The sequence below is a fragment of the Sturnira hondurensis genome, unplaced genomic scaffold (genome assembly GCF_014824575.4).
Source record: "Sturnira hondurensis isolate 20B ecotype Veracruz unplaced genomic scaffold, ASM1482457v3 Scaffold0004257, whole genome shotgun sequence".
NCBI lineage: Eukaryota > Metazoa > Chordata > Mammalia > Chiroptera > Phyllostomidae > Sturnira > Sturnira hondurensis.
Genome location: NW_028076888.1, coordinates 2,972,368 through 3,000,093, shown reverse-complemented (window position 1 = coordinate 3,000,093; position 27,726 = coordinate 2,972,368). Strand labels below are relative to the sequence as shown.

General features: G+C 54.6%; 1 protein-coding gene and 1 long non-coding RNA gene across 2 annotated transcripts in view; one reads left to right on the top strand and one right to left on the bottom strand.

Moving 5' to 3' along the window:
* Positions 1-27,726, top strand: part of KAZN (kazrin, periplakin interacting protein) — a 390,124-nt gene that overhangs the window by 76,492 nt on the left and 285,906 nt on the right. The gene's annotated exons all lie outside the window — the stretch shown is intronic.
* LOC118986327 (uncharacterized) lies at positions 8,863-13,293 on the bottom strand. The gene is made up of 3 exons (XR_005066344.1): positions 13,154-13,293; positions 11,305-11,440; positions 8,863-11,144 (listed from the first exon to the last, which is right to left on the bottom strand). It is a non-coding gene; the product is annotated as an uncharacterized LOC118986327 (long non-coding RNA).

Below are 27,726 nucleotides of genomic sequence, written 5' to 3'. Positions count from 1 at the left end.
GCAGCTCCCAGCGGCCTCCGCCGGACCCAGCAAGGGGTCAGCACGCCTGGTGCCCTTTAGTTGGGATGTTGAGAAAAGGAAGAAGAAAGCACACATCTGGAGAACAGGGGGGAAGAAAGGGAAGGGGAGGTGGTCGGGTGCACTGAAGACTCCAGAACTCCAGCCGTGACGGTCTCCACGCCTCCACCCTTCCTGTTTGGAGCTGCCCGGCTGAATTGTTCAGTCACGTGCTCATCCACTCATCAGACATCTCCTGAATCCAGTGCAGTGCCCTGTGCTAGCACAGCAGGTGGGCCTGTGCCGTGTGGGCCAGCCACCTAGGAGCGGGATAGATATAGGCAGAAGGAGGCGGGAAGTGTCAGGAGAGCAGATAGATGGGTGGGGCTCCGAAGCCTGACGGCCACTTGCGGGCTGTGTGACTTAAGGGAAAGTCACTTCCCTTCCTCGAGCCTCGGTTTCCTCATCTGCAATGCTAATAGGGGTTCCGATCTTGGAGGGTTTTCAAAAGGTTAAGTAACACCCTAGGGAGACAAACGTTCGTTGTGAAGTTGTAACATGTCCGTGGCTCGAGAAGGACATGTTAGAGGGAAGTCATCCTAATGAGGGTATGTTTAAGCTGAGAGTCCCACTCAGTGTCTTCCTGAGGGTCTACCACTCACGTGAATTCACTGTCTGCCAAGTTTGGGCTTAACTGGGTCCCGTCTCCTCCACTAGGTGAGAAGGTCTTTGCAGGCAGGGAGTACACTTTGTACATCTTTCTAGCGCTTTCTACCACAATGAACACAGTGTGCTGCTTGCCCTTCATTGAGCAGCCAGACAGGTGAGGGACCGGCACTTGTGGGGGAAGACTTACAGGTTGGAGTCCGTCACAGCGTCGCCCCAGGGACAGCTCCTATGGGCCCTGCAGTCCACGAGCCGGATCTTGCTATCACGCCCCTTCCTCTTTGCCCAGTGAGGTACCAGGGGCAGAGCCCAGCACTCTCGGACTGTGAGCTGCCCTTGCCAGGGAGGTAGAGGACTGTGTGGGCGGAATGCAGGGAGCACAGGCCCCAGGGACCCTGGAATGCCGTCTCTTTCCCTGGCCTCTGTCCCAATCCTGTGCCCCACTCACTCCCACAGGCTGAGACTTTCTGGGGTGCACCGCTGTCACCCCACCACACACATGCACAGCTAGCATGCATGTGCTGTGACTTTTAGGTAAAGATTTTACTTATTTAGTTTTAGAGAGAAAAGGGGGAGAAAGAGAGGAAGAGAAACATCAGTGTGTAGTTGCCTCTCATGTGCCCCCTACTGGGGGCCCAGTCCCCAACCCAGGCATGTGCCCTGACTGGGAATCGAACCAGTGACCCTGCGGTTCCCAGGCCGGCGACACCCAATCCACTGAGCCACACCAGCCAGGATCACGTCCCTTGACTTATACAAGAGGTATGATGCTGAAAACCTATTTATAAATCTTGCTTGCTTTGGTGACTACAGTAAAAAGTCTTTGCAAGAGAAGTGTGAATACACAACAAGTTATACATAATTCAGTTTTCCTTTAGCTGGCCAATTAATTTTGCAGGAACAGTGTTTTTAAATTGCCACCCATGCTGAGCTAGCTTCTTGCCGCATGAGCCTGAGGCCTCAGAAGGGTCTGAGGACCGTTCCTTCAGGTCCTCCCTCCCGCATCAGTGGCTGAGCCCTTTGTTCACTCTGAAAGTATCAGCGAGCACCCCCTGCGTGCCAAGCCCCATGCCCGTGAAAACACAGAGTCAGAAGCCAAGAGCTGTCTTACTGAGTGCTGAGAGATGCGTACATGAAATTGGTGGGGTCCCCAGCCTGGGGGGCATCGGGAGAGGACTGAGCAGAGCAGTCAGCCCGAGCCTGGTGCATGGTGGGAAACCGCGCCGTGTAAGTGGGTGAGTCATGCTAAGCCTAAGGAATTAAGCAGAGAGTGGCGTGCAAGGAAGGAACCAGTGGTTGAGGAGGATCTTAGCCATCATGGCAAGGGGAGGGGCAGCAGGATGTGGGGTAGGTGCCTCATTTAGGGAACGAAGNAGCCCCATGCCCGTGAAAACACAGAGTCAGAAGCCAAGAGCTGTCTTACTGAGTGCTGAGAGATGCGTACATGAAATTGGTGGGGTCCCCAGCCTGGGGGGCATCGGGAGAGGACTGAGCAGAGCAGTCAGCCCGAGCCTGGTGCATGGTGGGAAACCGCGCCGTGTAAGTGGGTGAGTCATGCTGAGCCTAAGGAATTAAGCAGAGAGTGGCGTGCAAGGAAGGAACCAGTGGTTGAGGAGGATCTTAGCCATCATGGCAAGGGGAGGGGCAGCAGGATGTCGGGTAGGTGCCTCATTTAGGGAACGAAGCAGTGATCCATGCCCACTGAGCCCTCTTGGGGCTGGTTTGGCTGTTTATGGCAGGAGGACCCACACCACAGGCCGGTGGTTCTCCAGCTTGAGCGTACTTCAGAATCATCTGGAAGGCTTGATGAAACCCAGGTGGCTGGCACCCAACCCAGAATTTCTGAGTCGGATCTCGGGTGGGACTGAGAATATTCATCTCTGACAAGCTCCCACCTGGGACGGTCCCTGCCGGCCCAGGGGCCTCCACTGAGAACCACGGTTGAAGGAACTGTGAGGTCAACCCGGAGAAGCAGCGCCCCCTATGTCCCGCAGGAGGGAGAGGAAGGGCTAGGAAAGAATGGGCAGGAGCTGGGTCCAGGCAGCCGCTCCCCGCGCGGGGGGGGGGGGGGGGGGGGGNGTCCCAGGTGGTCATTCCCAGGGGCCGCCAACCCTCCCCAGAAATGATTGCCTCCTTCTCGTAACCATACACAACTTGGCCTCATCTGGAAACAGAGCTCGTTTCCCTTTTTTATTTGTAATCATCTCTGTTCTCTCAGAGCATAAAGACCACCCATTGAAGGCCTTCTTTAGGAAGCATAGTTTTTCACTGATTTAAATTCTCACAGCTTTCTGGTCGCCCTAGGAAGTGTCAGTCATGGGCAGCAGCTCCTACCTAAGGTGGCGGCTTCACCATCCACACCCCCTCTCCGGTCCTCCCACCCCCACAGTTAATGACCCAGCAAAGACCTCAGCCCACCAACAAGAGTGGTGGTGGAAAGGGCCCAGAGACGAAGCCCTCGCTGATACAGGGAAGCCCCGCTCCAGACTCCGACGCGTCCAGTTGCTCTGGATTGACACCGTGGTCCTGGAGTCCCAGCAACCCTCCCCATGATGGTGCCCTCTCTCCCAGGCCACTGCCTATCTGTCACCTGCCTTCCTTTCCTCCTTCATCTCGTCTCAAACCCAATTTGTCCGTGGTTCTCGCCAGAGGACCCAGCAGAGAGGCTGCCCCCCCAGAGCAGAAGCCATCGGAAATAGAAATGGGGGTCGCCGAGCTGGACTGGCCAGAAAATCCTAATCTGCCTTCTCTGGAGTGCGAGGCAAGACTGGCCACACCTGGGCCAGGTTCCTGAGGTTCGCCTGTGTCTTGGCTTCTCCAGGATTCGAAGGCTGTGGCTCCCCGATATCTGAGGGACAGGTCTGATGTCAGTCCACAAAATGAGTTCCATGTTCTGCCACACATTGTAAAGCTTTTCCTTAGTTTAAAACATTCCGCTTCACTTTCAGCTTTGAGCCCCACTCGGCCTGAGCGGTGGGCGTGTGCCAATGTAGGTGGGTGTGAGGAGGCATTTAAAGTGCTGGGGGGGTGTGGCCAGGGTGGGCGTGGCACGGGGCATCTGCTCCTGATGTCATCTGTGCACCCAGATGTCTGCTAACACCTCTGTCACCCCATCTGGCCGTGAGCCACAAGGCTGCTACTGACCTGCTCTTTGGGTTGGGGGCTTGCTGCCTGGAAGCTATCACATGGCTCATAATGCCACTGTCCCACCCGTGTGGGGCTCCGGCAAGCTCCTCTCACAGGGCGCAGGCAAATGTCCCCTTCTCCACAAAGTGTTCCCCCTTAGGGACTTAGGAGGATGTCTATGAGAGACGCCACTCAACATGGACTGTCCCCTGGCAGATTCCTGTATGTGTGTCTGCCTCTGCCAGCTCCGTGGGACCGGCCTACTGTGTGTCCCTGTTCCCAGAACGCAGCCTGGGCCCTGGTAGAAGAGCAAGCCGGCAGAGTTTGCAGAATAAATTGCGAAGAATGTGTAGACCCCTGGGGCTGGCTAACCCCAGTTCTGTTCCCCTATGCGTCCTCCTCAAGGTAATAAAATGGGCACGCACGTTTGAACTGACCAGGGACAAGGACATGGCAGATGAGGTGACAAGAGCTACAGAAGATAAGTCCCATTTGTAGCTACACTTCCACCCCCTGACCATGGCAAGAAAGAAAGTCCCAGCAAATGACCCCTGGATGTCCCTCCGCAGGACAGAAGTGACCCCGCAGACCCCCAGGAAACTCCCTGACTGAAGGTCCAGCATTACGAGATCATGACAGACCGCAGGAGATGACAGTTGAGCTGACCTTGGGCAAGCTAAGCCCTCGGCGAAGAACTGAAAGGCAAGGACAGTTCAGATTGCAGGTCAGACCAGGGAGGAGCCGGCACACTCTTGGGCCCTAGGCTCTGAAGCCTCACTTGCCCCAGGAAGTGGCGTGGCCGCTCCCTGGCCCTTCCCAGTTAACTAGAGGCTCGAAAGGGCTGCCTGTCGCTCCGTGTCCACTTCAACAGATTCGTGTGGAGCGCGGTGCCCGACCCCGGTCTGGGCCCGGGGAAATGTCAGAAAATACAGACAGGCTGCGGGCTGCTCTCTCGAGCCTACGGTAGGGAAGGGATGTGCCACCCAAAAATTAGCAGCAAAGAAGTAAGAGTTCCAGATTGTGAAAACAACGGCAACAATAAAAACAGGCCATGTGGCACAGAGGGACAACGGGTGGGACAGCTTGTTTACCCTGGGCAGGCGCAAAGCCTTCTCTGAAGTGCCTTCGGAGCAAGACACGGAATGACGAGAAAGAGCCAGCCAGTGGCGTGTTGGTAAACAACCCTCTCTTAATAGAAAGGCGCAATTGAACAACCCTCTCTTAAGAGGAAAATGAAACAAGCCCTGAGGGGTACAGTGTGCCAGTTTCCATGGCGTAAATCTTCCCACCAGGGCCAATTTCAAGCTACCGCCCTGCGGTCCCGGGAAGGGGTGTCCACGGCCAGCCCTTGTGAGCTGGAGGTGCTTGCCCAGCACTCACTGGAGCAAGCCGTGCCAAGACGGGAGGATGGGCAGCAAGGGCTGCGGGGGTCGTGCTGGAAAGAGGCCAGGTCCCCCGGGGCCTTGAGGGCCATAGGGTGGAATCAGGATGAGGAAAGTCAGAGCCCTAAGTGACCATGTCCCAGGGTGAGGTGGCAGTGGACCAGGGTGGTGCGGCTAGCAATGTCATTGCCAGTGGGCTCATGGCCCCAGTCTGTTTCCTATCCCTGCCCTGGGATCTGACAGATCGGGTGTTTCCACGGAAAAACAACGTCGTTGTATCAGATGTGTCCACCCACCCACCCTCCGAGCTTGCAAAGGTCACCAGGACGGAAGCTGAGCGTGTGTCTGACCTGTATCTTAAAAAGCAACAGCGTGAGAACCCAGAAATATTCTGGCCAAGGCCGCTTCTGGCCCCTGCTGATTCACTGCCTGAACAGTCCTGGCCACAGAGCCAGGAAGGGGCCGGCGACCAGGGCGTGATGGCCGTAACTGGGTCCTAGCGAGGGGCCAGCCACTCTGCAAAGTGGGTCAGGTGGGCTGGATCCACACGGGGCAGGTCTGCTCAACAGCTTTTGTCTTCCATCCCTGCTTTTCCCCAGAAACCTTCACACAGAGGGGCCCGGTGACATGAGGGGACTTCAAAGGGACATCTTGCTCCAATGAAGAAGCCGGAGAAGATTTCAATTAAGGCTGCTTGTTTATTTATTGGACTTTTCAAAACATATGCCCCCATGGCCTCTGGGCATGGATATATAACTTAAAACATGTATCGTTTGAATAATTTTTAAAAGATTTTATTTATTTATCTTTAGAGGGGAAGGGAAGGAGAGAAGGAGAGAAATATCAATGTATGGTTGCCTCTCATGCGTCCCCTGCTGGGAACTGGCCTGCAACCCAGGCATGTGCCCTGACTGGGAATGGAACTATAATCCTTTGGTTCGCAAGCCTGCGCTCAATCCACTGAATTACGCCAGCCAGGCTCGTTTGAATAATTTTTAAAAAGCAGATTAGTGTCTCCCCCAGCTACTGTCCATCAGGATTCCACCCGAGGATGAGAGAGGTCACAGGAAGAAGGTGATCCCCTCACCCCGTCTCATGTTTCCATTTCCCTCCAGGCTTCCCCTCCACCTCACACGGGTGTGTGGTGCGCATGGCTGTCTCCCGGTGGTTGTCAGGGGGCCTTGCCTGCATGTCCCCCACCCTCGCTGGACCACGGGCCCCTCCCCCTGCTCTTCTGCGGGCTGAAGCGCATCCTTGCCTCTGGTCGATTTTCCCGAAGGAACAGATGGAGCTGCTGTCCAGTTATCCATCACCAGCCCTGCCTGTAGGAGGCTGAGGGCGAGGAGGCCCTCTGAGAGGGTGACAGGCTGTGTTCTTTGTTTACTTGGCATTTCCAACTGGGTCCTAAAGGTGGTATGTTTTTAAAAGGCTCCGAGACCTGGGCAGCTGAGGAGGCTGGGGAAGCACACCCACTTTTAGGAGGTCTGAGCTTGGAAACCTTCGGGGTGGGGGTTAATGGACTTCCTGGGTGCTCTGAAATTGTCTACAGAAGAATGTGTGTGTGTGTGTGTGTGTGTGTGTGTGTTGAGTTCTCCACGAAGGCAGCTCTCGTCACATTCTTAAGAGGTTTTATGGGTTTACGACTCCCAAAAGGTTAAGAGCAAGCTCCCAAAAGGTACACGTGACCCGCCCTCCCCCACCCCAAACGACATGCAAACCCACGACAATTTGCACACCATCACAGGAGCTGCATCAGCCCCCCGTGAGACCCCATCCAAAGCCCCCACTGTGTATGTCAGGGCTGGGGTTGGGGAGGTACTGGGGGCGGCTCGTGGAGGCCCTGCCCTGCTTCCCCTTCACCTGGGCGTCTTCCGTGTGCACCTGCTTGCCTTCTCGTCCCCTTGCCGCCACCAGTCACGTTGGGTCAGGGCCCCAGCCTAGTGGCCTGATTTTGGTTTAATTCAGCGATTTTCAACTGGTGCACCGCAAGAATTTTTAAAACAGGCAACACCTGACTGTTTAGTCAGGGGCACTGACCTCCTTTCCTTTAGATTGTCAAATTGAAAAAAAATGACAACAGCCAACCCAGTAATAGCAGTTCAGTGTGAGCGAATCAAAATTATACCTATTTTAGCCCTGGCTGGTGTAGCTCAGTGGATTGAGCGCGGGCCTGGGAACCACACGATCGCAGTTCGATTCCCAGTTAGGACACATGCCTGGGTTGCAGGCCAGTTCCCAGCAGGGGACTCACGAGAGGCAACCATACATTGATATTTCTCTCCTTCTCTCCTTCCCTTCCCCTCTAAAGATAAATAAATAAAATCCTAAAAAAAATTATACCTATCTTTTGTCAGATCGGCAAAAACCATATTTTTGATGTGCCGTGGAATGTTAGTAATTAGTGTGTGTGTGTCCCATGAGATGAAAAAGGTTGAAAATCACCAATCTGGTTTCTTTTTAAAGAACTTGATCTCCAAACACAGTTCTGCTCTGAGGTCCCAGAGGTGTGCGTGGGGGTGGGGGGCACAGTCCAGCTCGTAACCGTCCCAGTTCCCCCGCAGCCCCCATCCACCACACTGTCGTAATGGGGCTGCGCTATCTGACGCCTGTCGCCTGATTGCTGACGGGATGCCCTTTGGGCTGTTTCTCTTGTGCGGATTGGTACTCAGTCACCCACTGGTCTCTCACCGCCCCCAAAAACCTCCAAATCGGAAAGAGGGTGTCCAAACCGGGGCTGAGCCGTCCACAGAGGGAGCCATCCATGCAAATGAAGCCCGCACTCTGGGCCTCTTAGGTGGGCTGGGGTGGGTGGGGAACGCAGGACCCAGCTCCCCCGGTGGGATGGAAGGGCCTGGCCTTACGGGACTTTGCAAAGAGGGGGGTTGCACCTGGGGGTGACGAGCTCATAAAAGGGTACAGGTAGTGACATTTCCCCCACCACGGCCCCTGGTGAGAGGCCAGAGAGTCAATGTCGAGATAACCACGGAGGCATCGACACGCCTGCTAGAGCCACTACCTACCCTGAGAACGGAGCCAGGCTGTCGGCGGCCTGGTCTCGGCAAGTCTGTCTTCCAGAATTCTCCACACCAATTTGCCGGTGGTGGTAGGGGTCTTCCTTTGAAGCTGTGATTTCCTTTGCTTTCCAAACCTCACTCCCAGTTCCCCCTGTAGCGCTCTTCAGCGTCCTGGCGTCAGCTGCCGTTCTGGGTGCTTTTCAAACGAAGGTTTGGTTCCAAAGCCCTGTTCTCTTTTATTTGTTTGTCCTGTCAGTTCTCAGGAAACCCAGACCATGTGTTTCTGATTCATTTACACCAAAGCCATCAGCGAGCTTGAGTAGTCGTTTGAAGTCCATAAAGGTTTTATGTCTCTGGTTTGTGTTTCTCAGCATTCCTCTTTAATGAAGCGCAGTCCGTCCAACACGCCACGCTCTGCGCTGGGCACTCGGGTGCAGGGAAGAGAAGGCACCGCCCCTTCTTTGCTGGAGCTGCAGCCTTCAAGTCACCCTGCCGGCAGTGACTGCAATTAAATCAGGATGCTAAGTGCTCCCTTCCAAACTCCAGGCCCTCGAGTTAGAGTTTGAGCGCTTTTCCAGGTCTGACCACTGGGACGTGCGCTTTTTTTCTCCTCCGGCTCAGGCTCTGGGGTGTTCTCCCTCCCAGAGGTGGGCACATCAGCAGTGCATTCTGAAGCCTTGGTTCACTGTATTGGAAGCGTTTTCGGCCCCGAAGACCTGGCTGTGCCTTTCTGTAGATGAGTGGACCCAGTGGTCACCCCGAGTGCCCAGGCCCCACGATGCCCGTGGTGCAGCTAGACTTCAGATTTTGACTCTGAAGTTCCAGGGCGGAGAACTCGGAGCTCATTAGCAGGAGCAAGTGACATCTTGCTTCGCCGCCTCCATTTCACGGCCTCAGAGTAGGGTCCTCACCAAGCTTCCTGGGTCCCGCTCATCTCTTTGAAGCGCAGAAACCTTTCTCCCCTTCATTACCACGAGAGGCTCTTGAGATGCCTTCCTAAATAAGCCACGAGACGTGGCTTTTCTTCTTCGAAGAGCCAGTGTCTGGTCCAGAACGGTGGAAGGTTGGCATCGTGGGGTTTTCACATCGTCTCTTCTCAGAGCCACACGCAGGGCTTTCGCAGGACCCGAGTCATGGAGTGGGGGTGTCCCTACACGAAGGGGCCTGCAGCCCTGGCCCGCACGGGAGCACAGGAGGCTGCAGCTGCAGACTCGCGGGAGTCACCTGCCAGGCGGTAGCTGCTGGTTCTCAGCCTGTGGTGTCTCCTTTGGCCCCAGGAGCATTTGGCTGGTGGCGGCCCGAATGACCGCTTGAAGGAGCTGTTTTGTTTCTGCCCTGCGGTGCTGTCTGTATGCTGATGGTCGCTTGATTTTCTTTTTCTGCTGATTCCATGTTGTTGTTGTTGTTGTTTTATCATGTTGCTTGCCCTCGCCCAGCCCTTGAGTGTAGAGATCCTTCTGAGCACTGAAACCAGGAAGCCCGTGAGTGTCGCCTCCATTGCCAGCATGATGTTTTGTCCCCCTGTTTGTGGAGTCTCTGGCTTGGCTTACAGGAATAACGTAGGACCTGGCAGGTGATGAGGGTGGTGATGGTGATGGCGATGATGAAGATGATGCGGGCAGGTGCCTTTTCTTTCTGAGTGCCTAGCATGTGCCAGACAGTGTGGCAGGGGACCTGCCTGCCTCTTCTCATGGAATTGTCGCATCACCTGAGCAGGTGAGGACCCATCACCATCCTTACGGGACGTAGGAACGATCGTGCATAGAGGCCGTGTGACCCACCCAAGGGCTCACGGAGCTTCGAGGCCACATGAGTCTCACTCCAGAGCCCTCGGTCTTGTCTTGAGTTTCGGAATGAACAACCAAATTCATTAAGTGCAAAATCTTTGTCTTCCCAGTTCCATGTCTTCCATGTCTAAAGGCATTTATGAGGGGGGCTCATAAATGAATCACAATGAATCCAGCCTCGTAGGCCACCATAGGCATCGAATGCATGACTCAGGACTCTGAAAAACATAGATGAAAAAGTCCAAGGAGGCAGTTCCGAAGGGTGGTTCTTGGCCAGCCGGTGCCTGGGAGAATCTCCCAAAGGGGCTTAAGTGCTCGCAGGAAAGGACCCAGCACTCCCAAGGGAAGCAGAGCTACACTCAATAGTCACCAAGAAAAGCCCGTTCCGGTTGGCTCCTCAGAGACAAGAACTGGGGGCCCGCCTTTCCTGCAGGAAGGTGACCACCCACATACCAGCCAGCATCTGAGAGACCGGGATCATGCTCCGTGGGCGGGGCTGAGGGTGAGCGTAAACCCACGCTGTCCCGGTCCTTCCCCACAAAGCAGGGGAAGAGGCAAACCAGACCACAGTTCAGCAGAGCCTTAGTGCATTAGTGTGCACTCAGGTGTGTCAGGGTCTGCCAGGTGCGAGTCACTGTCACGTGCAGTTTTCTTGTTGACATTTCTGAACTGAGCGTTGCTTTCTGCTCCATAGTTTACAGGTGAGGAAAACAGTACTTGGAGAAGTTAAGACACTTACTCAGGGGCCAAGAGTTGGAATGAGGGTACAACCCAAGGGAAGCTGCTGGACTGTGCATCGCTTTGCATGCTGTCCATGTGGCTCGTGCAGACCTACTGTGTGAGAGATCACGCACTGCGCACTGCAGTAGTCGCCCTACATCAATTCATGCCACGTCCCAGGCTCCAAAGACAGAGACTGTGCCAGACACAGCCTCTGCCCTCGTGGAATTAACATTCGAGGGGGAAACAGACAGTGAATAATGGCATGTTGCGGTCATCTACTTATTTGCAGCTGTAATAAGTGCCACCAAAGAGAAGGCTCATTCAGAACGTGCAGAAGTTACCCTCTTCACCCACCCCATTGTTGCCGTTCTGGTCCCAGCCGGCATCGTGTCTCTCCTGGGTTCTGCAGCTGCTCTCCCTGCTTCCGCCCTGGCCAGCCAGAGGTGTCTCTGAAACGACAAATCAGACCACGTCACTGCTCTGCCCCAAACCCCCAGCGGCTCCCACATCACTCAGAGAAGAGGTGAGAGTCCTACCGTGGCCCCCACGGCTAAGGTCACCCCCTCCTCCTCTCCTCCCACCCTCCCGGCCCACTGTGCTGGAGCTTACCACTCTGCCTCCTGCTGGCTATTTCCTGCAGAACCCAAGCTGACTCCACCTCAGGGCCTTTGCAGGGGCCTTCCACTGGCCAGGATCGCCCTCCCCCTGGTGCCATCTTGGATGGACTGCTTCTCACTCCAGAGCTCTGAAGGAGAGCCCAGTTCAGGGTTGCCCCAGCCCTCTTTCACCCCCACAGCAGTTGCCACCAGGCGGCATTTTCATGTTTCTTTGTCCACTGCCTGTGTTGCCCAGGCGGAAGGAAGCTCCATGAGGGCAGGGCTTTGGTCCACTGTAGGCGCAGGACCGACCGAGAACGGTGCCTGGTGCACGCCTGACCTTTAATAAGTAATTATTGAGGAGGTTAAGGCGTAATGGAAGACCATGCTTTTTTGGCTTGGGAGTCAGAGTCGATTTCTGTGAGGGGGGGAGGGAGATGTCACGGGCAGCTTCTAAAATGGTTCCCCACCACCCCCACCTCCTGGGGCTCACACTCCCGTGCAGTCCCCTTCCCCTGAGCAAGGCCAGCACCTGTGACCTGCTCCCAGCCCGTAGACCACGGCGAAGGTGAAGGATGTCACTCCCAGGATTAGGTTCCAAGGACTGCGCTGCTGCCTTGCTGGCGCCTCCTCACCTGCTCGCTTGGAGGAAGCAACCTGTGCGCAGTTCCTAACACGTGGAAACTATGACATCATCAAAGTTGCTTTACGCTGCTCAGTTTGGAAGGGCTCGTTACACAGCAGTAGATAGTGAACACGGGGGAGGCGTGGGGCATGGGCAGCAGCGTTCTGCGTCCAGAACGAGTACGAGGCAGGGAATTCAAAATGAAAAGAAGGCTGATGCGCCGGGAATGAGGGGAAGGAGAAACAGGAGGGGGTGAGAAAGGGCACAGGGGCCAGGCTCTGGGTTTGAGCTTCAACAAAAAACGTAATAGAGACCACCGAAGGGCCAGAGCCCGGGAAAGACACCCAGTTTGCATGGCCGAAGTACAGGGACGAGATTGGAGTGGGGACACCTGCAGGAGGCTCTGAGAGTCACCCAGGTGCTCGTCGGACATGTCAGTGGCCTGGCCCCAGGCACCGGCACCGGGAAGGACAGAGTGTTCTGATGCCATTTCAGAGGCGAGGATCCACAAGGCTTTGGTGACTCACCGGGTGAGCCCAGCGTGGTGCTCAGGGAGAAGCTGTCACAGGGCCGATCGGTGGTTGTCAACAATCCTTGTGTCTGTTTTTGGCCTAATGTGCGGGCCACAAGGACACTGTGTTGGTTCAGATGGATGCCAGCAAAGCTTAAATCGTGCGCATCGTGGTCATCGTAGAAGCGCTCACTGCTTTCAGTTGAGCAGGTTGGAGCGGGGCTCTCACCGAGAGAGGGACAGCCAGGCCCCGGGAAACGGGGCCCGTCACAGTCATGCGAGCTCTGAGGGACCCCGGGACCTGCCCAGGCACCACGCATTGGACGCTGCACTTTAATTTATGAAAGACCACTCCGGGCCCTCCCTGGCGCCTGCACCTGACCGTGTTCAATCATCCGTGACTACCCAGAGAACCGAAGCTGGGCCTCGAGGAAGCTGGGCAGAGACAGCCCAGGCACGAGGCGGGAACAACTCCCTAGTGCAGTCCATCGCCGAAAACCAACCTGCAGCTGCTGCGGAATGAATGCCTCCCGTCCCTCCCCCAGGCTCCCTCATCACCACAGTGAAGGGGCCCCCTGCCCTGGCGGTGCTAGGACTTAGGATGTCTACATGTGACACAGGGGCCACCATCCCCATGCATGCTCATGTATATCAGTTATTCTGTGCACTCATGGTGTATAACAAACAACCACAAAATATAAGTAACAATGAGTGCGCACCGCTCACCCATCTGGGCTGGTCAGCCGGACCACGCTGATCCTGACCGAGCACGCGCCATTCCTGTGGGTCATCTGGCTGTCTGCTGGGGTGACGGGAGTGACTAGGCTCTGCTCCATGTGTCTCTCGTCCTTCCCTGGGCCAGGCTGGGCTTGTTCTCACGGCAATCACGGGGGTACAAGAGGGGACGCACCCCTGCGCCAGTGTTTTCAAGCCTCTGTTTTCAAGCCTCCGTGTGTGCTGGCGTTCCATTCGCCCAAGCAAGTCACGTGGCCAAGCGTAGGGGTGAAGAATGGGGCTTTCCGCAGTCTTCCCGAATAGACACGTGCACCTGATTATCTCTGCAGTCTCATTTTTTCAATGCTCATCGCTGTCAGTTACAGAGCTGGCACTGTGATTATTTTGTATTAACTCAGTGGCTCTCAACCAGGGGTATTTTGTCTCCCGGGAGGCACTTGGCAATGTCTGAGGACAGTTTTGGTTGTCATACCTGAGGGGCAGGGTGCTGAAGGCGTCTGGTGGGTGGAGACCAGGGATGCCACCCAGCATCCTACCATGACAGGGACAGATCAGCTCCAAAGGTCGACGGCGCCAAGGTGACCTCGTCAAGGTGATCCATGTGACCTCGTCTTGCCCCCAGGGAGTGACATGAGGAGGCCCCTGGTTTGAGTTCAGAGCTGGGCCATCGGGTCGCCCTCACACCAGTCCCCTTTGGTTCCTGCCACCTAGTCCAGCCCCCAGGTAGGAGGGCTGGACACTTGATGGACAAATCCCTTCTCAAGAGGCGTCTGGGGAATGCTGTCTTCAGAGCAGGTGCAGTGTTAATGGATGTTTATTCTCAGTCAGTGGGGTAGTTGGCGCTGGACAGAAATTCGCACTGGTGGTGTTGGAGAAGCTACTTTTTAAAAGATTCAAGGAAAGGAACAAAGTTCCTAGATAGCCAGCATGTTAGTGTGGCCACCTGGTTTGCCCTCTGGAACCTCCCGTTATGTGTGTGGCTTAATTAAGGCGTAGGGCCACTGGGGAGGGGGGGGTGTTTGCACTGACTTCAGACACCTCTGTGCCCCCCCGTGCCGTCTCCTTCCCTTGTCTCAGGTAACTTCTCATGAAAGTCCAGGAGGTCCTTGAGGAAAGAGTAGCTGCCAGTCCCACACGTGGGTGCTGTGCCTGCTCTGTGCTATTCCTGTGAGGAAGAGCGGATATGTATGTGTCTTGGTTTTCTCACTCTTGGGTACCAATACCACCGAGTCGCCCAATGGATGCAGAAGAGTTTCCACACGATGCAGAAGTTTGTTCTAAACACCTTGATTGGGAATGCTGTGCCCTGCCCCCTAGAGGCTCCTAGAGGAATAGCAATAGCAGCCCTAACGTCTGGACCTGGGCAGCCCTGTGTTAGCACTTTGTATGCGTCTCATCATTTATTCCTGACCGAAGTCCTCTGATGTGGGTTCTGATGTCATCCCCATTCCATAGATGCAGGAACCGAGGCTCAGAAGCTACCAGGTACAGGACGCCCAGCTAGGGGAGCTGGGGGTCAGAGCCATGCCGTCTGACTGCAAAGCGTAGCTTTTGGCCAGGACGTGGAGCTGCTTCTGTGCAGGGATTGTTGTCCCACACGGACCTGGCCCCCAGGTGTCTGGCACAGAGCAGTGGCTTAATGGGAGCTTTTCTGGAGCCTCTGAAAGAGCATGATGCCACAGAACCCCACGTGGGGAAGGCATGGACTGCCAGGGGCTGGGACCTGCTGCAGTCCAGGCTCTCCACTGCGTGCGTCCTCTCCGTTCTCCCATTTGTGTGAAAGGCCGTTGATGGAGCAATTAGTAGATGGCATCCAGGACAGGCAATAACATGGTGCCCGGGCTAATCTGGCCTTCGGTTTCCACATCTGTGGGAATGGGTGAGAGGGGGTGATTCTCACAGTGTGCCCCCCCTCCCCCACAGCTTTACTACTCAGCGATGCTCGGAGGGGAGACCAGCCTCAGGTGAGCCTCAGGTGCGTTTCCTCTCGGCCCCTTTTTGCCACAACAACAAAGCGCAGGACGAGCACCCACCTGCTCCTCAAACTGAGAGTCTGAGTTTAAAGGAAGTTTTGAGGAGAACAGGGGATTCCGCAGCCAGGCTTGTTTGGCTTGGTTGGCCCCGCAGTGGCCCATTTGTCTTGATCCTTTTTGATTGTTAATCCCTAAAACATCTGTTAAAGATGTACCACAGTGTACCCAGAGCAGTCCTGTCCCTAAGCCTCATATCTTAGAGCGGAGCCTCCCCACTGCCCAGCGGGCTGACCTACGCCCACAGGTCCTCCTGCCGTGACCTGGGGGCTCTTCCGTAAACCCCCCCTCCAGCCTCTGCCCTTGGGCATCTCCTTTGCTTTTCCCACGGACACACCCTCCCCACCCCTGCTGCTCTTTCCACGCCCCCTCTTCCCTGTAGCTAACACAGGCTCATTTGCAACGGGCAGAGATCTTCTGCCTTCAGGGCCGCCAGGTAGGCTGGCAGGAGCACCACGCCCATTTGGGAGATGAGAAAACTGAGACTCACCGAGAGTTTGTGGCTTGTCCACCCATGAGGTGATTGATGTAGCTGAGCCTTGAACCTGGGCCACCTGTTCTCTAGTCCTGCCCTTTCTCCGTTCAGCACACAGCCGCTATACCCGCTGCCTCCTTCCTCCCCACGTAAAGGAGCCATAATACTGATGCCCCCCCCTATCCACGGGGGGTTTGCTCCAGGACACCCCTTGGGTGCTCCAGTCCCTTGTACAAGATGCTGTAGAACTAAGCACACAGGCAGCCTTCCATAGTTGCGGGTTCCCAACTGCAGATCAAAAATACACTCAAGGGCAGAGACAATGATGTGGGTGTGCACCCCGGGAATGGGAAGCTTGTGAGCCACTCCAGAATTCCACCGACCGCAGTGGGAGAGGCATAGAGCAGGTGTAAGGGGAGCAGAGTGGGGACCCCACCCGGCTTGAGGGTAATGAGGGAAGGCTTCTCAGAGGAGGTGAGATAGAAGTCATGCAGATGTAGTGGTGGGCGGGGCACCCCAGGTGAAACAGCATACGTGGTAGAGCACTGAGGCTAGAAACAGTTACAGGTATCGCGAGGGGTGGGCTGGCAATGGGAGGAGAGCAGAGGGCGGAGCTTGTCAGATGCTGGAGTCCCCATGGTGCCGGTGTGAAAACTGAAGGTCAGGGACTTCCAGCGAATGCCCACAGTCACTCAGCTGGTCGGAGTCAGGATCAGAAGTTGGACGAACCCAGAAACTCGCCCCAGGCCATCGGAAACCCCGCTCATCACCCACACCCACGCTTAATTAAACACAGAAGAGGGAACCTCTTAGAGCCACCGGCTTAGTTTCTACGTGTGGCTGGCATGACACTGGTCACACCTGCACAGTGATGCATGTGACAACTCATTTGCCCAAGAAGGACTACTCTTTCCTTAATTAGTGAATAAGCTCTCTCTGTGATGCTTTATCACAGAATGCGGTTGTATTTGGTGCATTTACCAAATTACTACTTTGTGTGCTTTCTGGAAGCAAGGTGCATGTGCTTTGGCCTTTAAGACAGATTTAAATTTCAGAGCCGGCAGGTTAGCTGACAAGGGCCACGCTGCCCAGGCCGGAGGCACTGAGACCGGGGGGAGGGGCTCTGGGAGGTAAGCTTGAGGAAACGATATGTCTTCCCAGCCGTTCTTAGTTTAAATGTATGAATTCCTTCACTAATTCTTTTCTTTCTGCTACGCCACGGTAGTGAACATCGTCAGGGATGCTTGTCGAGTGCCCCTGGCGTGCCCAGCTCTATGGCAGACGTGCCATTGAATTGTCTCTCTCAGTCTCACAGTTCCTCTCTGCAGAAGCACCATTTCCCGCTGTTTCACAGAGCAGGGGACGGAGGCCCGGAGAGGCTGGATGTCAGAGGTCGTATCCGGAAAGTCCCCACTCTGGGTTTTCACCGTCTCGGCAGGGACAGGGCAGGGCGGCCCTGGCACCCCTTGCCCAGTTTTGACTCCTCTCTGGTGAGGATTCTGGCCTGTGGACAGTGCAGGCTCCCTTATCCACGGTCCCCGAGAGCCCTTGCCCCTCCTGCTTTTCAGCCATGCCCTGGCCAGTGTTTAATTCTGCCACTTTGCTGGTGTTTACCTGGGCGGCAGCAGGCAAGGCCACAGACACGGGAGAGCTACTCTGTGTCAGGGGGGCCCCATTGCAGCCTTTGGGGAGCTCCCCGTCTGATGGGGAGGGTTTGCTCTTTGCCTCTGCACTTTACCTTCCAAAGGGAGGCCGGCCAAGTTCACGAGAGGAGGCAACACTGGGCATGAAAGAATGACACAGTCTGAAAATGACGCTGTTGCCCCCACTCAGGGCATAGCAGTTGGACGCAAGGCTTGTCAGAAGCCCGGTGCTGGGACCCACGAGGCTGTATGTGAGGCTCGGTGTGCGGGGGCTTGCAGATAGACCGGTAATGGGTGTTTCCCACCTCGAGGGTGCACTTCCCTCCGAGGACCCTCTCACTGCGCAGGGCCCGACTCGGCTGTGATTTCTGCTTTGCTCTGAAGGGCTCTGCAGCAGACGTGCAGTCGGAGCCGTTTTTCTGATTGAGCTAAAAGTACCACAGCTTCATTTTCTTTCCCCTGAGGGGTGAGTCAATATTTAAAAAGCCTTTCTGAGGAATGCAGCTTTATCTCATTGTAAAAGCTCCATCACAGAGACCCAGGCCGAGGCGGGGAACAGGGCCCTGGATCCCTGCCCCTGTGCACAGAAGCCATCTGTCCCCTTTAGCAGGAGGCTAAGGGTGTCCCTAGACTGGGAGGAAAGGGGCTCCGACGAAGGCCTTCAATGAAGCTGCGGTCAGCAAATGAAAGGAAGCGCCGTTTCCCAAGAATCACTGAACAGTTTGGATTTCTTCATCAGGAGCGTTTTAGGAGCAGACCCAGTGTTTATTGAAGTAGGACATTAGCTTCCACATGCCAATATGCACTGCTCTTCCTGGAGCCCAGAGCAGATGTGTGTGTGCACACTGTGTGTGCAAACGTGTGTATGTGTGTACATACAAATGTATGCATCCATGTGTGTGTAAACATTGTGTATGTGTGTGGGCACCTGTGTACAAACATCATGTGTGTGTGCATGTGTGTGCAGACATCGTGTGTATCACATGTACATTGCACAAGCATTTTGTGTGTGCATGGGTGTGCACTGATGAGTATGCAGCTTCCCCTGCAGTATTCTCTGTTCCAAAGCCACCGTGGAGGTCGTGGTTGTGACAAGTTTAAATTAACGAGAGCAGATTTCGCCAGACATTTCTCCTTCAGGCTGTGCTGCCTTCTCTCGGAGTGCCGGTTGCCCGAGTGAGAATCCTTTCAAGCCATCTTTGTCTCGGTCCTCCCTGGAAGACGTGCAATCAGTTGAGCAGGTTTTTTTCCCTTTCCAATCTCTTTTCACATCTCTCTGCTCCTTTCTTATTCCCACCGCCTCCGCGCAATCAGGCCCCGTAATCCTCCCCTTGGACCTTTGCAATCACCGCCCCGTCTGTGGCCGCCTCCTCTAATCCATCCTGGATCCGGCTGCTAGATTCACTCTGAGCAGGCTGCTCCGGGCATCCAAGCCCGCTGCTCCGGCCTCAGCCGGAGCCCCCTGTAGGCTAGCGTTTAGTGGTGGCCTGCAGCCTTCCCTTCCCCCCTCCCTGCTACCCCAGCTCACCCACGCCCTCCCCTTGGCTCCCAGCCTTCAAACTGTACCTGGGGAGGGCGCAGGACTGAACGGAGAGCCCGCTCAGGCCCTAAGGAGGGCTGTGTCCACTGTAGACCTGTCTCTCTGCTCGGTTCTGTTGAAGTCCTCGCACCAGTCACAGCCCCTGCCAGCTCTCCCCAAAGGAGAGGCTCTGCCCAGGGGGAAGAAATGTGCTCCCTGCATTCCCTCCAGGCACTTTGCACTTCCTGTTCTCCGAGCCTTCATTCACTCCCTCCCTCTGGAATGCCTTCCCTTCTGCTCATCCGCCAGACCCAACCCGGAGGCCCAGTGCCACTGAGTGAGAGGCAGCTTCTGTGATCACCTGCCCGCACAGGAGCCCTCTCTCCCGAGCGTCTGTGATGTACATGGTGTCCCTAGTCACACAGGCTTGTGACATCATCATCTCATTGCCGCTGATCCTCCTCCACTCACTGGAGACGGGATTCTCGGGCCCAAGTTTCTCTTATCCATCCCTTTAATCATTCACTCAGTCACCTACTCACTCATTCATTCATTCACTCTACAAACATTTACCCCAAGCACAAACACGTTCCAGTAGGAGATGCTAGGCATGTGGCAATGAGTAAGGCAGACCCATCTCTATTCTCAAGGATCGTACATCCTAGCCTTGGGGAGTTTGAACAACAAAGACAGAAATAACAACTTTGTGCAAAGTGGAAGGAGAGCCACAAAGGAGAACCCTTTGCACAGAGTGGGGAGTACCGATCAGGGGCCATGGAGCCCAGGAGAAAGTGTCATCTAAGGCAAAGATGAGTGGGAATGAGCTGGGGGAGGAGTCTGAGTGGGGGCGGGGGTCATAAGAGCATGCCTGTCCCCCAGATCAGTGTGCCCAAGACTTTGAGTGGGACGTCCTCTGAAGCCATGTAGCCCCTGTGAGGTCAGTGTAACAGCCACCAGTGAGCGAGGGACGGTGAGGCAGGGGAGGGGGGCCGTGCAGGGTGAGGCGGGGCCAGTGGGCTTCTCCCAGGGCACAGGAAGTTCTAGCCTGGCTCCCAGTGGGTGGTGGAGAGCTGTGGTCCACTCTCGGAGTCTCGCACAGGGCTCCTCTGTGGTAGCAGCAGGGGAGTTTGGGCACACGCTCATGCAAGGAAGGTTCTGTTTGCAGGTGAAAATGTAAATGGCAGAAGTAGGAACAGCAACTGCTGTACTTGAGGCCCCACGCTGCCCAGGGTCACAGGCATCTTCTAAGTGGCCATATTCGTCTCCAAGGGTTGTCTTGATCACCTGTCACAAACTCCTTGCCCCAAAGCCACAGAAATTTATATTCTCCCAGTTCTGGAGGCCAGACATCCAAAACCGAGGTGTCAGCAAGGCCACATTCCCTTCAGGGGTTCTGGAGAGGATCCTTCCTCTCCTCTTCCAGCTCCTGGGGGCTCCTCGAGCTCCTTGGCTTGTGGCAGTGTCACCCCCCATCTCCCCTGGCCTCTCTCCCTGTGCCTCTCTCTCTTCCGTCTCATAGGGGCGCTCTCGTTGAATCAGGCCCGTTCCCACCCCAGCAGGATCTCACCTCTACCCTTACTTTGCTTATATCTGCAAAGATCCTTAGTCCAAATGAGGTTCTCTGGTTTTGGCTGGACAGGATTTGGGGTGGGGGCACATGGCTTAACCCACTGCAGCGGCCCCCACAGTGTCCCTGTGGGATCGACACGGAGGTGGAAATTCAGTCCCAGAGGGGAACTTTGCCGCGGGCTGCACAGTTGGACTTGGCCCAGCAAGGGCTCCGACCCAGCCTTTGACTCTGGAATGGGTGCCCGTCCACAGCACCCACTCCCCCGCCTCTAGAAGGCACCGGTGGCCGCTGTCCCCTTGCCTATAGTTCGCAGCCTGCTCCTTGGTTCAGCGCACAGGAACCATCTCGGCTTCCCGGCCCAGCAGGTCAGAGGCCCAGACTGCAGCCATTGAGATCGGGCGTCCCTCTGCCGAGCCTGGGCCCCGTAACAACTCCCATAGCATCCCCCGTAGCAACTCCGGGAACAGTGCCAAAGGGCCACCACCCTCGAGCTGAGCACAAAGAAGTAAATACCAGAGGGAGTCAGCTGCTTGTCCAGTCTCATTTTCAATGTGTTTTGTGTTCTTATCTCCCCTCCTAATGGTTGATTTTCTTTCTTTGTAGAGAAAATGGTGCTCATCCCCGGTACGCGCCACTTTCGCCCATGCGTGCTGCCCCTGGGTCTGTGTTCGGACCACGGTGGGCCGTGTGCCCTCTGGCATCCCCTTAGCATGCCGCAGTGCCCTCAGTCACCTGCTTCTCAAGTGACACGGACCAGATTCCCCCATCCCAGCATGCCAGTATCCTTGGGAACGTTCCGTGTTTTGGGGTATTTTTTTTAGGGTTTCAGTAGTTCACAATATCCTTTTTGCAATAAAAAGAGAATAATTGCTGATGATTTTCACAAATGTGGGCTCTTGCAAGAATCATTTTCCCCGAATTACGTGTGATTCTCCCTCTTCCTGTGTCCCTGGCGTTGTTTGCTCGTGGCGTGGAGCTCAGCAGACTCCGAAACACTTGGTCTCTGCTGCCCCTCGGTTTCCGAGCCGCCACAGTTGACCACAAACCGGAAGTGCAGGAGGGCCTTCCCGGGGGAGAATGCCACTAGGGGGTTCATTTAACTCCCAGATCGCCAAACCTCCACGCTTTCCTTCCTGCCTTTATCTTAGAGAAGCCCTGGTGGAGACGGCAGGATTCCCAGGTGTGCCTGTGAGGAGGATGTGGTCAACGGGGCTCAGAAAGACTAGGTGGGAGTCAGGACCTAGGAAGGTCTGTGTCTTTAAGAGGGTGGTCTCAGTTTCCAGGAGCGTGGGAACCTGGGGCTGTTGCCACTGTCTACTCCCAATCGCCATGCAAGTAACCCACACTCAACAGGGCCCGTGGGCCATTATTACATGGCTGTCTGCCTGCTGGCCTCAGGGGTTCTGTCCACCGTACAACATAGTAGGTGATCACTAAATCTTGGTCGAGTTAATGAAATAAACATTATTATTATTATTATTATTATTATTATTATTAATGTAAAGATTCATTACCTTGGTCAGTAAACAATATGTCCAATGCGTACCATGTGGCAGGTCACTGTGCTGGAGTCTGGGGTTCAGGCAAAGAGTCTACCAGGCAGAAGCTGTTGCCCTCATGGGGCTTAGCCTCTAGAGGGAGAATTTAGGCAGTAAGATAAATACATGGATGTTAGTCAATGGCCTGTCAGGAGCTAACGAGCACTATGAAGAAAAAGCATGACCAGAAGGTGGGGGGTGCAGTTTTAAACAGAGTGATCAGGGTGGGCCTCTTGGAGAAGGTGACAAATGAGCAAAGGTGAGAAACGGGAGAGAGCCACACAGGTGCAGGGAAAGACACTGTCGGTGGGGAAGCGGCCAGTGCAAAGGCCCTGTGGCGTGTTTGAGAAGCAATGAGGAAGTCCGTGGGACCGGAGTGGGCAAGAGGAAGAGCAGGACGGGCAGAGTCCACAGGCCGCCCTCCCCACCGTGGGCAGATGAGGCAGCGAAAGCTCAGGGAGTTTAAAGGGCGTGTCCTGAGCCACCAGCTCGTGAGCGACAGGGCAGCGCCTGAGGTTTGGATTCTAGCTGTTGTGCCACCTCTGGCCATGGCAAGAGGATCCGCCCGAAGATGGCACTTTCTGTGACGTGGCATCCTCAGTGCCTGTCTGATGCAGCTCTAACTTGGAGAGAAGAACTATTATTACATCTCCNGGTGCAGGGAAAGACACTGTCGGTGGGGAAGCGGCCAGTGCAAAGGCCCTGTGGCGTGTTTGAGAAGCAATGAGGAAGTCCGTGGGACCGGAGTGGGCAAGAGGAAGAGCAGGACGGGCAGAGTCCACAGGCCGCCCTCCCCACCGTGGGCAGATGAGGCAGCGAAAGCTCAGGGAGTTTAAAAGGTGTGTCCTGAGCCACCAGCTCGTGAGCGATAGGGCAGAGCCTGAGGTTTGGATTCTAGCTGTTGTGCCACCTCTGGCCATGGCAAGAGGGTCCGCCCAAAGATGGCACTTTCTGTGACGTGGCATCCTCAGTGCCTGCCTGATGCAGCTCTAACTTGACGAGAAGAACTATTATTACATCTCCCTGTTTACTCCTGAGGGCCTCTGCAGCGATGGTTCAAGTCTTGGTAGCCCCATTGCTTCAGCCTGAGCTGTCCTCAGAATTCCCAGCCAGATCTGAAATGCCTCTGAGGTCCCCAGTGTGTCTTTCCTAGTTGTCCAATGTCAACAGCGACTCTGATCCCTTTCCACGTTTTCCTCTCTTGCCCCAGAAGAGTCTCGTCTCTGAAACCAGCCTCATCATCGAGGCCAGGAATAAATTTAATTTAGAGCTTCTACCTGCACAGGCAGTAAATTGCTTTTGCTCATTCTCTCTGACAAAACCATCTTCCTTGGCTGACCTTTACTGCCTCGCGTTCTTGCAACATTTTTCTTTGCTTAACTTTCCATACAATCTCCCTCTCCATTTTCCCTCTTCGCTTTTCTTATCATTTTTACAGACTGTCTCTCACTGGCCTCAGGAGCCTTTCCTGTTATTTTCTTGCAGCCTCGTCTTCACTTTTGAAGATTTTTTTTTTCTATTGTTGCCTCCTGGGTGACTAAGTGACTTCGGAGACCCCCTGACCTGATGAGCCTCAGGCACCCTTCCCCGTTCTCGGTGGGCCCCTGCCTTTATTTGTGCCCCTACTCAGAGGCAGGCGCTTCTCGCTGCACGCAGCTCTGGTTGGTTTTGGTTTTCCGGGGAAACCAGGACCGGGCGACAGTTGTGACGGCGGCTGGGTTGGGGAAGCACTGAGCTCCGCGGGGCTGTGAATTGGCTGGAGAGCCGTGAACTTCACCTTGGCCATCGCCGGGGTCAGGTTGTGGTTGGGAATCTACCCCAAAGATGACATTTCTGTTCTGACAGTGAGAACACTAATCAGTACAGCCTTCCTGAAGGGCACCTTGCCTGAGATTTCCAGCACATTTCTGGGATTTGCGAACTACTAAGCGGGTTTTGCAGAGATTTGTGTAGGAGACTGCCGGCCGCAGCATGGGTGATTGTAAGACTAAATTGAAACCCTAATTGTCTATCAATCCATCAGCAGGTTGCCCTGGATAAATAACAGTAGTACATAAACTCTGGAATAGTGTGTGGTTATGAAATATGGTGAGGATTGATTTCTATGGGCACAGGGTGACCAGGAAACAGTCAAGTTTAAAAATAAGCAAGTGGCTATCTGTGCCCGTGTCTAGGGGGCAATTCGTTTTTGTAAAATAAAAGTATACATTTGCTGTAGGGCAAGCATGATGTTGTCAGTAAAAGAAATTACAAAGAAAAAAAAAGAAATTACCATATTTTGCCATGTATAATGTGCACTTTTTACCCACATTTTCAAGGGAAAAAGAAAGATGTGCAGTATACCCGGGTGTAATGATCCCGTGCCTAATGCACAGAAAAATGTGGGTGCGCCTTATACACAGCAAAATACGGTAGGTGCTTTACACATCCTAACCCTTGTAGCCTCCTCAGGTCATTAAGAAATTATACTATTCTAGCCCATTAACATAAAAGGCAAGCTAAAACCCTGAAGAAGAACTTCATTCGTGGTCCAGTTTTACTTGGTCGGAGTTTTGATCTCTTTTAAATAAACATGAAAAACGTCACCTCCCCAAAATTATGCACCCGGATCAAAATCTGCACATCAGTAGAGGAATGGCTGGAAGGACTCGGCCCAGCGGCTCCTGAAGGCCGGCTGCCCGAGGGCGGGAGGCCGTGAGTGCAGGGGAGCAGGGGTGCTCGGTGATGGGTGCTTCTCACAACCTGCACTCTGGATTGCTGGAATTCTTTCCCAAGAGCTTGGCTTCTCATGATAAAAAAAATAAATAAATAGAGGGACAAGTGATTTTTACTCTGTCTTTGACTTTGTTTGTCTCTGTCTCTAACTTTTCATTGAGGCGAACATGCAGAGAAGGTCCCCTAGCAGAGTGAGCCCCGTGACCCCGTTCCCCAGCCCCAACCAACATCACCCCTGGGCCCAGCCTGCCCCACCCAAATCCGGACCCCCGAATCCAGCCCCTGCGCCTGTGTGAGGCTGAGGCAAAGCCCAGACAGACATCATTTAAACATCTTCGTTGCCTCCTCCCGACCCTACTAACCTGCCGTCACTGCAGGTCACGTCCTCTGAGGCTGGGCTATTACAAGGTCCTAACCCTGCCCTCCAGGTCCCCCTGCCTGCTGTTTATACCCACGCCATCCCCTGAATGACCCTGTCTCAGAGTGACCCTCATCCGAGCCTTGCCTTCGAATGCATCCATCAGAGCCTTCCAGTGGTGCAGAGGGTCACAAAAGGGTTTGGGGTGCACCAAGATAGGAGGGCCCCCCGTGGGCAGCAGGCAGGGTGGCCCAGAAAACCTCGGTGGTTTTAGGGTAGTGGTGTGCAAATACTCTCCTATGTCTGTGGGTCGCGTTGTGGGGGGGCCACCCGAAGTGCCGAAGCGTTCCCCCCCCACACAGAGCGCTCACAGTCCGTGGGATGTCTGCCCATCTCAGCTCTGCACCCTCAGTCCCCCGCACCCATCTCTGCTCTTCCCCCCGGGGCTCACGTGGCCCCAGGGGTGAGCATCACAGGGAGCGTGTGGGGAGGTGGTGACTGAACACGGCACGTGTTTCTGAAGGGTGGTTTTCCTGTAATGTTGCTGGGGCTGAGCCGGTCTTTGCACAGCTGTTTCGCTGGGTGTGCCCTGTTTGCCCGACACTGTTCTAGGCACTGGGAGCCCAGGCGTAACGGGAACAGACAGAACCCCTGCCCCTGGGGGGCTTCTGCACACCCGTGAGCCTAGAAAGATGTTTGCAATGACATGCACCGCAGACGGCGGTAGTCTTCGCACATCCGTCCTTGCAATCGTCTGCACTCATTTTTCTTTAAAGGGAGTGCATTTTATTTTTTTTAAAACCCCTCATTTCATTTTTTACAGAAACAAAGAGATTTTTCTTAAAACAAAACCTACAAACAAAGCAAGCACACAGAGCAAGAAGTTAACAGTGATTAATTCCGGGTGGTGAGAATAGGCACGATTATTTCCTTCTTTGTTTTTTATGTACTTTTTAAATCCCCTAATTTTTTAATTAAAAAAAAAGGCAGGGGGAAAAAGTGAATTCTTTGGCGTTGGCAGTGAATCGGCCACAGAGCAAGGGATGGAGAAGATGTTCTTCCTTCTATCTGCGGTTTGCCGCCTCACTCGAGGGCACAGATGTGCCGAGGGAAAGCTGAGATTACCGTCCCCGGCTCAGTGGGGCTTTCGCTAAACCACCTTTCTGTGCCCTTAATTCCATGAATGCAAACAATAATTACCAACCTAAGTAGATTACTCGGAATAGCTTAGACGCCTCCGGGTCCCCGAATGAGTCATATTATTGACTGCTCGCAATTAATCTAAAAAATTAAACCAATCGCCTCCTTCTTCCCCGTTTTGTGCCTGGGCGACACTTGTGCTGATTTATTGCCGGAGCCGCCGTTTCTACTTGCTGTTCCCATTTGTCTCCGGAGCAGAGACGGTCCATTAAAATGAACCCGCTTCTCAGCTGGGTCCTCTCCTCGCCCCTTCCCTGCACTGTCCCCTCGGCTGCCATGGGCCACGGCGGAGCCTGGCTCTCTGTTTGTAGTTCTTCCATGGTCTGGCTTTGCAATGACTCTGCCAACTCCCTTCTCTCCTTCCTCACTTTGCTTCCTCAATTCCACTCCCCCTGTCAAGTTTGGGAGAACTCGGTGCGCTTGCCCCAACCCCCAGCACCCCGAGTGTTTGTTGGCAGTCAGAAAAGGGCCAAGAAGCCTGGGGATATGGAAAAACGAATTCAAAAGTATTTATTGAGTCTCTGTTAGTACCAGGCACATAGGAAATGTTTGCAAAAATTTTTTTTTAATTCTCAATGTGGAGCAATTTGGAGGTCATTTGTCACACAGCTGTAGATGACTAACACACACTCTCTCCCTTTCTTGCTGGACAGGGAACCTTCTCCTGCCTCCTCATCTCTGCCTACACTTCACTATGTGTCAGTGTTGACATCGCTTCGTTAGAACCCCTCCCCCAGGCTCTTGATGGCACCCTGTACTTCTCCTTGGTGGCATTTACCTCAAGTGTAAATTGCCATTTGCTTATGTGATTCTTCAATATTTCCTTGTAAGTTGCCTGCGGGCAGGGCCGCCTTTTCTTCTGTTCCTATCGCATCACCAGGTGCTCTGGGTGCCTGGCACATAGCAGGGACTCAAATATTTGGCACAGGAGTGAAGGAAGTCTCCTAACAGCTGTGTTATATTGCCGCCACTGACAGATGAGGAGACTGAGGCTCAGAGAGCATCAGGGGATCGCTCCCATTAATCACCAGTGTGAGGAGCCAAGATTCATGCCCCTCTGGCTGCCTTCCCCAGGGTGTCCCCGAGCTCTGCGCTTTTTAAGCTGCAGTGGGCACACCAGCCCCCTGGGGATCTTGGTGAAACAAAGACCCTGACTCAGCAGGTGCAGGATGGCCAGGAAGCTGCATTTCTAGCAATCTCTGGTGATGCCACTCTTGCTGGTCCCAGGCCACTCTGAGCAGCGAGGCCCCAGGAATCACCTGCTCATTCAGGGAGGGGGCGGGGCAGGTTGAGAGCCAACGAACTGATCCACCTGGGGTCTGCAGGTAGTCCTCAGCCCTCTTTTGGCCTCAGTTCCTCTCCAGCGGTCTGAGTGTCCGAGGCTGTGGCAGCAGTCCACATGTATGGGCAGGTGCAGCGGGCACCAGGGATGTTCTGAATGCCGGTGGCACCATGCCTACCATTGTCAGCTCTGTGAACGAGGCCTGTGACGGTTTGGTTTCCGGGCAGCGGGGCA